Source organism: Lepisma saccharinum, unplaced genomic scaffold (genome assembly GCF_977018435.1).
Source record: "Lepisma saccharinum unplaced genomic scaffold, izLepSacc3.1 HAP1_SCAFFOLD_127, whole genome shotgun sequence".
NCBI lineage: Eukaryota > Metazoa > Arthropoda > Insecta > Zygentoma > Lepismatidae > Lepisma > Lepisma saccharinum.
Window position 1 is genome coordinate 37694 of NW_028142943.1, and position 12424 is coordinate 50117.

At 37.5% G+C, this 12424-nt stretch overlaps 1 protein-coding gene and 1 non-coding gene across 2 annotated transcripts in view; both read left to right on the plus strand.

Moving 5' to 3' along the window:
* Window positions 1–4731: 4731 nt before the first annotated feature.
* On the plus strand, window positions 4732–4806 carry TRNAA-UGC (transfer RNA alanine (anticodon UGC)). The gene has a single exon. It is a non-coding gene; the product is annotated as a tRNA-Ala (tRNA).
* A 1700-nt stretch (window positions 4807–6506) lies between these two features.
* The window catches only part of LOC145982331 (uncharacterized), a 175506-nt gene continuing 169588 nt past the window's right edge, over window positions 6507–12424 (plus strand). Inside the window, exon 1 of the mRNA XM_083115894.1 lies at window positions 6507–6591. The gene's annotated coding sequence lies outside the window, so the exon portion shown is untranslated. The remainder of the gene's footprint in view (window positions 6592–12424) is intronic.

Below are 12424 nucleotides of genomic sequence, written 5' to 3' on the forward strand. Positions count from 1 at the left end.
TCTGTGAACTTAGCCTTCATAACAAATTTCACAAAGTAGTTTTATCAAATTTCAGAGGGAAGCTGACAGCAATGTCAGGGTGGCGGGAACCTGTTTATGGCCAGGGTGTATTCCGAGACTATTTTTCGGCGTTCCCCACTGACAGAGGTTTCGCTTTGAACAATGGACACCGTTGCTTCAGGGGGCAATCACCAAACATAGGGGCGAGGTTGACCTGCAGTAGCGGGTAACTGCCATAAATCCAGGCCTGAAGTAGGAATGAAGGTTGATGCAAGGGAGGGGCAATAAAAATTCTGTAATTTGGTTTGCTTGCTGACGACGTTTTGCAGGAAAAACTGAAAAGGAAAACGGCAGATTTTGAATGAAAGAGGGACAGTAAACACAAGTTCTTTGTATTATTCGCCGACACACAAGCTTCCATTTCGAAGCTGAGGCTATCAGCAGCGAAGTTATTAGAGGGTTGGAAGCAGTAACGACGCCAGAGGGGGCAGGGGGACGCCCCATGTCAGACACTACGACCCCCCGGCCCCCCAACTGAAGTTAATGAAATATCGAATAATAAGAGAGTTCATTTATAAGAGTATGACGATTTTCACCTTTTCAAAGTGGTGTATTCTGCATGATATCACTTTCCTGCTTATAATACCAACTTGATTAACAAATATTGATTTGTTTTAGTATATACGTATATAGCTATGTGTGTGTGACTTTCTTTCAAGATTCGAGCGCCGACCTGGGCATAGGTGATTTCTCATTCATTTAGGTCCTGTAATAACCGAGATTAACCTAAGTTTTAACCAGTCTTAAGAACTGTGAAAAGTGTTGAATGTGGATGATTTTAAAACATCACGAATATTTTCAGGACCACAAGAAATCATCTGTAGTACGGGCAAATTATTCTAATCGTGGTCGTTAGTGACAACGCTAATTATTAAAAGACATTCAAAGTTGATTCAAGATTTGGTTGGTTAGTTGATTTAATGTTTTAAGTCCACTTTATGCACAGTAAGGCTAATCGGGACTGGACTTATAGTTTAAAGTGCCTCCACTGGGTATCGAACCCAGGACCAAAGGTGATCGAAGAAAACCCGACACTACATGTCAGTTGTTGTGGATTCATCGCGGTTTCTTACTATTCAGGTACTTGAATTTCGTGATGATGAGTCTGAGGAAACCTTAACAAAGGGAATTTCTTCGATACTCTTGAAGTTAATGAGGGGATATTATTTGGAAATGTATTGAACGTGAACCTTAAAATGCAAATTACACTTAAAATTCGATTTAAAACATATCGCGGGCAGGTAAAAGAACGCATATTAGGATTTGCCACTCTTCAATCATTAGATGCAGGTTCGCTCTTTCTCGTACATATCAAAATCGAAGAACTTCTTCCCACGAACTCCATAAGTGCCTGTAATTGGATAGCACAGACATACGTTGGAATGGTAGAGTATGAGTATGTAATGCCAGGGTCAGAATATTTCTTGAATTATGAGATAACTGAAACCTTTGTCTGATTTTTTATCCTGTGATAACATTTCCCTGAAAGGTGACACAAATTTTGCCCAAAACTCTTCAGCGTTACGAAGATGGTTGTCCTTAAAATCTTTGAAAAGGCTTGCTCGAAACAGGATGCTGGATGCAAACTGCTTGATTTGGCTGTTCTTGCCATTGAGAAGAAATGTCAAGTCCTGGACGTACCAAGGGTGGGCAATGTGTTCTCCAAAGCACATAGAGCAGAATTCTCCTACGGGAGAATTGCACTTCACTAAGTGCCTCACATTGTTTCTAATACTTAGGAAGATTAATTTCTTCCAACGTAACGTTTATTTTCCAAGAAAATTAAACTCTTCGAAGCATTTTTTCGTCATTTATATTATTATCTTATAACTTAAATATTTATATCAGTAGTTTCATCTCAAGAAAGACGATGAATTATAAAATTATGAATGTCTTCCAATACTGAAATAGGCCACTAGAGACAACGCAACTTACCAATAAAAAAGAATTACTGTCTTTATTAAAACGAATCATGTGGAGATAAACTCGTAATGAAGAAGTAAATTTAGGCAGTAAACGTCTACTCTAAATAAAAGACAAACACAAAACACCATACATGAATATAATTATTATTATTATTATTATTATAAGTATTATTATATAAGTATATATATGTGTAGTGTTTTCGGGCGTTTTAATGTGACTGCCCCCTTACAATATTTTGTTGCCAGCCTTCCGCCCCCCGCCCCCAGTCACATTTTCCTGGCCCCGTCGCTGGTTGGAAGTAAATTGATTAGGACGAGGAAAGTAACATTAGCTGTTGACAGTGTTGCACCAAAGGACGTGATATGTGCTACTGTTTGTATAAATGATAGGAAATTTAAGCATAAATTTATAATTGTTGAGACTTGAGAGTTGTTTCCGCCATTTGATTGTAGGAAGAGGTTTTCTGAAACAGAGAGGAATTATTTTACAAATACATTTGAAAGGGTGGTTGTTTAAAGATAGAGACGTATCTTGCACATTTTTTAAAAGTTCAGATAAAACGAGAATTTAGCCTTACTGTTATGAAAAGAAGTAACGCAGTACAGGGAAAGAATAACTCTGCGCATTTCTCGCACCTGGTGGGATATAACACACATTCACAAGGTATTGCAGGAAGTCTATGAACGAGGATGAAGAGCGATACGTGAAATTTGACTTACCTGCGGGTGAATTAGTGGATTCAAATATTCTTAAGGTTGATAATATTTTAATTTTTTTTTTAAGTCCACTTGATTCACAAATAGGCTAAATCGCGAACCGACCTACAGTTTAAAGTGCGATCCGATCCACTTTGTGACTCCATTGGGTATCGAACGCGAGGACCGTTCATTGCAAGACCTCGACGTTATTACTACGCCATCGGGGAGGCACCCAATTTACACAAATATGTTGATTCCAATAACACGGTATATGCATAATCTGATAATGATGCACTTTTGGTGCATTTAAACATATTTTTTTCAACTATAGCATGTCTAAAAGAATCAATCAAGTTGGGATTTTTATAGTAACTTCAGGAGGCACGGCTCTGTAAATATGCGATATAAACTAAATGCAGGTTTGCCTTCCATACGTGGTGGTTTTGTTACGTTTCTTCGCTTCGTAAAACATACACTTTTGCAGGAACGGCTTCTTGCATCCTCCTGGGGTCTTGCTCTAGCTAAACAAAAAAATATATTTGTTTAGCATAATCGAGGGTTACTTATTCCTGCCGAACTTACTAGAAAACAAGGATTCTATTGGGATCATACGGCTTTGCATGACAGTATCAATGAAGATTTATGTACAGAAATATTAATTAGGAACTTTTTTTTTTCGTAAACTGGATTTAACATCCTTTTTTGTTATTCAGCAAATCTTCAATTCATCACCTTTTTTGACATTAATTTCCTAGCCAAGACAGCTGTTTTTATGCAAATTTTGGCGATCTTAACTACACGTAAGCTAGATATTAGCTAATATTCGTGCTGTTATATTACTATCCTTGTACCATCTTTGTAACGTTGCATGTAATAACAATAATAGAATTGATTAATTTACATATTCAAGTGAATAGACCTATGAATTATATTAATGTAGTAATTTAAACATTTGCTTAATTGTTGTCGTTAATGTTATTATTATCATTTTTTCTGAAACACTTGGCTCGGACACCTTCCCCGACATATGTTTCTAGATGCGTGCCTGCCGAAGGATAAATTAGATCAAGCGTTGGTGTTACCGGACTTAGAGGCTAAAGGGAAAACAAAGTATGTGCGTCATAAGCTAAGCGTAAGAAACAGCACAATATCACAAACAAACACTTTTTGAAACTTATATCATAGAAGATGTTTAACAATATTAAGAACAATAAATGCTTTCTATTTGTAATATACTAAGTATTGAAATTTTAAATAGTCTTTTGTGTTCGTACTACACATTTAAAAACTTTTTTGTTGCTCCCAGCGCCAAGCTTAGAATTTAAAGAAAAAATGTACATTTTCATAGTGCACGGAAGTTCGACATTCAGAAAGAAAGAAGGTCTAGTGGAAAACACTTGAAGACTTCCAAAAGGTATAGCAGTAATGAAAAAGAGCACTCACTTATGTACGATGCATAGACAGTTGTATGGAAGCGAGAAAAAACACAAGGTAGATTTCATAAGATACCTAGCAATCAGTAACCAACAAACTGCATTTTAAATATTAATGTCCTCGTGATTAACGAACCTTATTTATTCTCACCACGCAATGGGTAAACTATGTGGAACTTTATCCCACTTTCCGGAAAAATATTGTGTTTCTGCTACTTTAGACTTTTGTTGGCATGATATCCCGGATCACTTTTACGAGACGAGACGAGACGAGACAAGACGGGACGAGACGAGACGAGACAGAACCCTTCGAGACGGGACACGAGACGGGACAAACGAATATTTTCGAGACGAGACACGAGACGAGACAGCATTTTCACGAGACGGGACGGGACAGACCAAAGTCTCGTCTCGTCTCGTCTCGTGGGCAACACTATCTTCAATGTCAACGAACTACAAGAATTCGCTGCTTCTCACAACGACTGTGAATTGTTACAACTCTTGCAAGATGTAGAGAACTTGGTCGTGTTGTGAGCAAAACATGTCAACGAACATTGAAGCAGCTGTGGAGAAAAGATACATAAGTACGTACTGTACGTTCTTACAATAGTGTGGCCTCCCCGATGGCGCAGTGGTAGCGTCGTTGCCTTGCAAGCAAGGGGTCCCGGGTTCGATACCCGGTGGAGGCACAAGTGGTTCGGATCCCACTTTAAACTGTAGGTCCAGTCCCGATTAGCCATACTGTGCATAAAGTGGACTTAAAACACCAAATCAACAACAACAACTACAATACTGTAAAAAGTGTACCAACATGTTGTGTAGTTACGTAATTGTAATCTCTGCTATGCTTATTGTAGGGTGACCAGACATACTCTTTTTAAGAGTATTATACTCTTTTAGAGGTTCATATACTCTATACTCTTTTCAATTTGCAAAAATCCCCAAATATACTCTTTTCCTTGCTATTTAATTTTATTCATTATTTTACGCGTAAGAATGCGTTAAAATCCACAGAAAGAAAAGAAACAATGATGGGTAAGTGGAGGTCAGTGTACAAAGATTTAGTACAGGCTGGGTGAATTTTAAAAATGATTGTGCCTCTTATAAAATTCTTGGTACAAATGTTGATTGTGTGTTATTAAAACTATTGGCGAGAGGAAAAAAGTACACTCCTGGTGTCAACACTCGAACAAGTAATGAAAGTGTAATCCAACGTGGACATGACCTGTGAAGAGTTTGGACTGGCAATAAAGAATGATTTAAACATACTCAAGAAAGCAAAATCATCCCAGAAGTATGAATTATGGTGCCATTGGTGAGGAAGTATTTGTAATTACCTAATTACATTAGACCCATAAGTAATTTGAATCTGTAAAGTGTAGGCCTATTTTATAGGGGCTATAATAGAAGCAATGACAAATAACCACCCGTATTTTCGTTTTATTTTTATGTTTTGTGCATGCGCACCTTCAACCTATAAACTATACTCTTTTTGGTCAACAAATATCTGGTCACCCTACTTATTGTGACTGTATCGCATTTTTATTCATGTACGTAATGCTTTAGTACTCTACATTATAAGTAATGCGAAATGTAAATCTGTCTTTCCATTATTTCCTGCAGCGCTCTATAGGCTACTGTATTTAAAGTCAACCCTGTATAAGAAGGAAAACTGTTAAGACGGAAAATTTTGCTCGGAACCATCATGTTCCGGGATAGACAGGTTTTACTGTATATCGAACTTTTGTAAGGAGAAAATAGGATGAAAGGGGAAATTTTAAACCTGGGAAGAAGGAATTCTGTTAGGTTGGCCACTTAGAGTCTCACTTATGGGACACTACTCAAACAACCTTTTACTTGAGTCTCCGCCCTTCGTCTTTTGACGTCAGGAGAAATTTATTTCTTGTTATGTTTAGGACTTCTACCATAATAATACCTTTCTAGTAAAGCCCAGAAAAATTGATGCTAAGAGTACTAAACCTAACAAGCTTAAGTTAACAAGCAACGGATGGATTACATTCAAATGCCAGAAGATCAAGGGCGGGGCTTGATCAAAAAGTTGTTTGAATTTAGTGCGATCAGTTATGCATTTTCACACTCCACCCACAAGGCGCACCATGGAGCTTCTCTCTGCCCGCACTTGAATAGTGAATTTGTATCGAACGAAAGTTTACGTAGAGTATTTGTTTTGTGTGGAGTAGGAATTTTCGCAACACAGTGTATTTTTAATATGAAGATAAACATTTTTTTTTTAACAATTCTTCTGATCTAAGAACTAGTTGTGTAGTTAGAGGTGTTGGGTGGTTTAGGGAATTCCCCGACATTTGATGCGCATGCAACGTAAGTGGTTTGTTATTGCAGATTCTGTGTTGCATATGGCAATGGAGCTATTGGTATTTGCGTTGTTGGTGGGTGCAGAATTATTTTACGTTGTTATTGCTCAGAACTAATTTAACACGTCGTAATTATAACACGTAAGTACTAGTTTTGGTTTTGTAAACTATTATGTGTTGTTACAATGTTTCAAGGAACGAAGTGAATAATTCATCTCGGCACACAGTACACTGAAATCACCTTGGCAGTACAAAAACTAAAAGGTAAAACTATCATATGCGGGAAATCGCTCTAACTCGTTCATTCTCTACTTTTTTACATTCGTACTTACCAATTCTGCATTGCGAAACATAGTTTAACAATGTTCCTGAAGATATCGATAAGCGATAAAAATCAGCAGTGTTGCAATCCACCGAGAGGGATTTTCCGTTGTATCCTTCGGCAGAAAGGCCAAAGGATACATTGGCATTGATTCGCTTGTAATACGCCTAAGCAGTGCAATGAATCACAAACAGAGATGCATGTAAATGTGTTGTAAACTTTTAACATAAAGAGAAGAACATCTTCTCCTAAAATGAGAGAGTAAGACATATTTCCGTATTCATTGGATATATTTAAGTGTAATAAATTCTATTGCCGCGATTTCTCAAAAAGTGGACAGCGGCTCGACACGATGCACACATTAATCTAACAAATTGATATTTTTTTGTCCACCAATTTGATTCAAAATCACGTATTGTAAACCTACAATCTTCAGATCTCGGAAATCTTCTTCGAAAAGCAGACAATTGTTCGCGTCGCGATTTCTCAAGAAGCGGAGATCGACTCAAGACGATACCCACATATATCGACAGAATAAAAATTAATCTACCCAATTCATATTTTTGGTCCACCAATTTTCTTCAAAATCGCGTATTTTGAACCCACAATCTTCAGATCACAGAAAACTTTTTCGAAAAGCAGGCTAATGTTCGCACTTCGATTTCTCAAGAAGCGAAGAGCGACTCAACACGGTACCCACATATACCGACAGAACAAACATCAACCTACCCAATTCTAATTTTTTGTCCACCAATTTTCTTCAAAATCACGTTTTTTGAACCCACAATCTTCAGATCACAGACTACTTCTTCGGTAAGCAGGCCAATGTTCGCGTCGCGATTTCTCAAGAAGCTGAGAGCGAGTCAACACAAAACCCACATATATCGACAGAATAAACATCAATCTACCCAATTCATATTTTTGGTCCACCAATTTTCTTCAAAATCACGTATTTTGAACCCACAATCTTCAGATCACAGAAAACTTTTTTTAAAAGCAGACCAATGTTCGCGCCGCGATTTCTCAAGAAGCAGGAAGCGACTCAACACGATACCCACATATACCGACAGAACAAACATCAACCTACCCAATTCATATTTTTTGTCCACCAATTTTCTTCAAAATCACGTTTTTTGAACCCACAATCTTCAGATTTCAGAAATCTTCTTCGAAAAACAGACCAATGTTCGCGTCGCGATTTCTCAAGAAGCGGAGAGCGACTCAAGACGATACCCACATATACCGACAGAACAAACATCAACCTAACCAATTCATATTTTCTGTCCACCAATCTTCTTCAAAATCACGTTTTTTGAACCCACAATCTTCAGATCACAGAAAACTTTTTTTAAAAGCAGGCCAATGTTCGCGCCACGATTTCTCAAGAAGCGCACGTCGACTCAACACGATACACACATGTATCGACAGAATAAACATCAATCTACCCAATTCGTATTTTCTGTCCACCAATTTGCTTCAATTATGAAGATGAAACATGTATTATGTAATATGTTCTTAAACTGATTAAATGAGAAAGTGCTAAGTTTTAATTAAGGGACTATCATTACGCATGGAAGCCAATGATTGGACTAGTATGATGAAACAGACTGATTTTGGTATATCTGTGGAGTACATTTTCAAACTTTATTGCTTTTTTGACACTATTTGAAAGAAACAAATTCCTTGCCAGAGAGGCAACCACCTCTTCCCTCATTATATTCTCCTGTGAAAGAGAGAACACAGTCTCCTGTCTTTCACAGGAGAATATAATGAGGGAAGAGGTGGCTGCCTCTTGGGCAAAGAAATTTGTTTCTTTCAAATAGTGTCAAAAAACCATTAAGTTTGAAAATGTACTCCACAGATATACCTAAATCAGTCTGTTTCATCATACTAATCCAATCATTGGCTTCCATGCATAATGATAGTCCCTTAATTAAAACTTAGCACTTTCTCATTCAATCAGTTTAAGAACATATTACATAATACATGTTTTATCTTCATAGTTGAAGGAAATTGGTGGACAGAAAATATGAATTGTGTAGACTGATGTTTATTCTGTCTATACATGTGTGTATGGTGTTCAGTCGACGTGCGCTTCTTGAGAAATCGCGACGCGAACATTGGTCTGATTTTCGAAGAAGTTTTCTGTGATTTCAAGATTGTGGGTTCAACATACGTGATTTTGAAGAAAATTGGTGGACAGAAAATATGAATTGGGTAAATTGATGTCTATTCTGTCGATACGTGTGCGTATCGTGTTGAGTCGCTGACCACTTCTTGAGAAATCGCGGCGCGAACATTGGTCTGCTTTTCGAAGAAGTTTTCTGTGATCTTAAGATTGTGGGTTCAAAATACGTGATATTGAAGAAAGTTGGTGGACAGAAAATATAAATTGGGTAGATTGATGTTTATTCTGTCGATATATGTGGGTATCGTGTTGAGTCGCTTCCCGCTTCTTGAGAAATCGCGGCGCGAACATTAGTCTGCTTTTCGAAAAAGTTCTCTGTGATCTGAAGATTGTGGGTTCAAAATACGTGATTTTGAAGAAAATTGGTGAACAAAAAATATGAATTGGGTAGATTGATGTTTATTCTGTCGATATATGTGGGTATCGCGTTGAGTCGCTTCCCGCTTCTTGAGAAATCGCGGCGCGAACATTGGTCTGCTTTTAAAAAAAAGTTTTCTGTGATCTGAAGATTGTGGGTTTAAAATACGTGATTTTGAAGCAAATTGGTGTACAAAAAATATGAATTGTGTAGATTGATGTTTATTCTGTCGATGCATGTGGGTATCGTGTTGTGTCAACTTGCGCTTCTTGAGAAATCGCGGCGCGAACATTGGTCTGCTTTTCGAAAAAGTTTTCTGTGATCTGAAGATTGTGGGTTCAAAATATGCGATTTTCAAGCACATTGGAGGACAAGTTTTCTGTGATCTGAAGATTGTGGGTTCAAAATAAGCGATTTTCAAGCACATTGGAGGACAACTTTTCTATTTACTAAAGTTGCAATTTACCGAGAGGGATTTTAAATTGTATCCTTCGGCACGAAGGGGAGACATACATGGAATTGATTCGCTTGTAATACGCCTAAGCAGTGCAATGAATCATAAACAGACATGCATGTAAATGTGTTGCAAACTTTTAACATGAAGAGAACATTTTCTCTTAAAATCAGTGAGTAAGACATATTTCCGTAATCATGGGATATATTTCTCTTGCGGCGATTTCTCAAGAAGTGGAGAGCAGCTCAACACGATACACATATATCTACCCAATTCATATTTTTTGTCCACAAATTTGCTTCAAAATCACGTATTTTGATCCCACAATCTTCAGATCTCAAAAATCTTCTTCGAAAAGCAGACCAATGTTCGCGTCGCGATTTCTCAAGAAGAGGAGAGTGACTCAACACGATACCCACATATATCGACAGAAGAAACATCAGTCTACCCAATTCATATTTTTTGTCCATCAATTTGCTTCAAAATCACGTATTTGGAACAAAAAAATCTTCAGATCACAGAAAACTTCTTCCAAAAGCAGATCAATGTTCGCGCTCCGATTTCTCAACAACCAGTCAGCGACTTTACACGATACAACATGTATGAAGAGAATAAACATCAATCTACCCAATTCATATTTTTTGTCCACCAATTTGCTTCAAAATCACGTATTTAGAAATCACAATCTCCACATCACAGAAAAATTCTTCGACAAGCAGACCAATGTTCGCGTCGCGATTTCTCAAGAAGCGGAAAGCGGATCAACACCATACAACATGTATCGACAGAAGAAACATCAATCTACCAAATTCATATTTTTTGTCCACCAATTTTCTTGAAAATCATGTATTCTGAAACCTAAATCTTCAGATCGCAGAAAACTTCTTTGAAAAGCAGACCAATGTTCGCGCCGCGATTTCTCAAGAAACGATCAGCGACTTAACACGATCCGACATGCATCGACAGAATAAATATCAATCTACCCAATTCATATTTTCTGTCCACCAATTTTCTTCAAAATCACGAATTTTGAACCCACAATCTTGAGATCACAGAAAATTTCTTCGAAAATCAGACCAATGTTCGCACCGCGATTTCTCAAGAAGCGCACGTCGACTCAGCACGATACACACATGTATCGATAGGATAATCATTAATCTACCCAATTCATATTTTCTGTCCACCAATTTTCTTCAATATCACGTTTCTTGAACCCACAATCTTCAGATCACAGAATACTTCTTCGATAAGCAGGCCAATGTTCGCGCCGCGATTTCTCAAGAAGCGCACGTCGACTCAACACGATACACACATGTATCGACAGAATAAACATCAATCTACCCAATTCATATTTTCTGTCCACCAATTTGCTTCAATTATGAAGATAAAACATGTATTATGTAATATGTTCTTAAACTGATTAAATGAGAAAGTGCTAAGTTTTAATTAAGGGACTATCATTATGCATGAAAACCAATGATTGGACTAGTATGATGAAACAGACTGATTTTGGTATATCTGTGGGGTACATTTTCAAACTTTATTGCTTTCTTGACACTATTTGAAAGAAACAAATTCCTTGCCAGAGAGGCAGCCACCTCTTCATTCATTATATTCTCCTGTGAAAGATAGAACACAGTCTCCTGTCTTTCACAGGAGAATATAATGAGGGAAGAGGTGTCTGCCTCTCTGGCAAGGAATTTCTTTCTTTCAAATAGTGTCAAGAAAGCAATAAAGCTTGAAAATGAACCCTACTAATATACCAAAATCAGTCTGTTTCATCATACTAGTCCAATCATTGATTCCCATGCATGATGATAGTTCCTTAATTAAAACTTTGCACTTTCTCACTTAATCAGTTTAAGAACATATTACATAATACATGTTTTATCTTCATAATTGAAGGAAATTGGTGGACAGAAAATATGAATTGGGTAGATTGATGTTTATTCTGTCGATACATGTGTGTATCGTGTTGAGTCGACGTGCGCTTCTTCAGAAATCGCGGCGCGAACATTGGTCTGCTTTTCGAAAACGTTTTCAGTGATCTCAAGATTGTGGGTTCAAAAAACGTGATTTTGAAGAAAATTGGTGGACCAAAAATATGAATTAGGTAGACTAATGTTTATTCTGTCGATACGTGTGTGTATCGTGTTGAGTCGCTGACCACTTCTTGAGAAATCGCGGCGCGAACATTGGTCTGCTTATCGAATAAGTTGTCTGTGATATAAAGATTGTAGGTTCAAAATACGTGATTTTGAAAAAAATTGGTGGAAAAACATATAAATTGGGTATATTGATGTTTATTCTGTCGATACATGTATCGTGTTTAGCCGCTCTCCCCTTCTTGAGATATCGCGGAAACAGAATTTCTTACAGGTAAATATATCTCAGGTGTGTCAGATGCATATCAGTCCTTGTCAAGGTCAAAACTCATTCCGCTTGAGAGCTAGTAGTCTTGAAGCGGAAAGTGTTTTGATCTTGACAAGGACATCTAAACCCCTCTGTGGTGATTGATTATCTGTTAGCACAGCATGCTTTCCTTCTAGGCGTTTCCAAGGGGTCGTAATGAATGTGAAAACGATCCCGTTAACTTTCAAATGGTGAAGCGTGCCACCTAAGGTTATGCTCCTTTTCTGCATTATACCAATT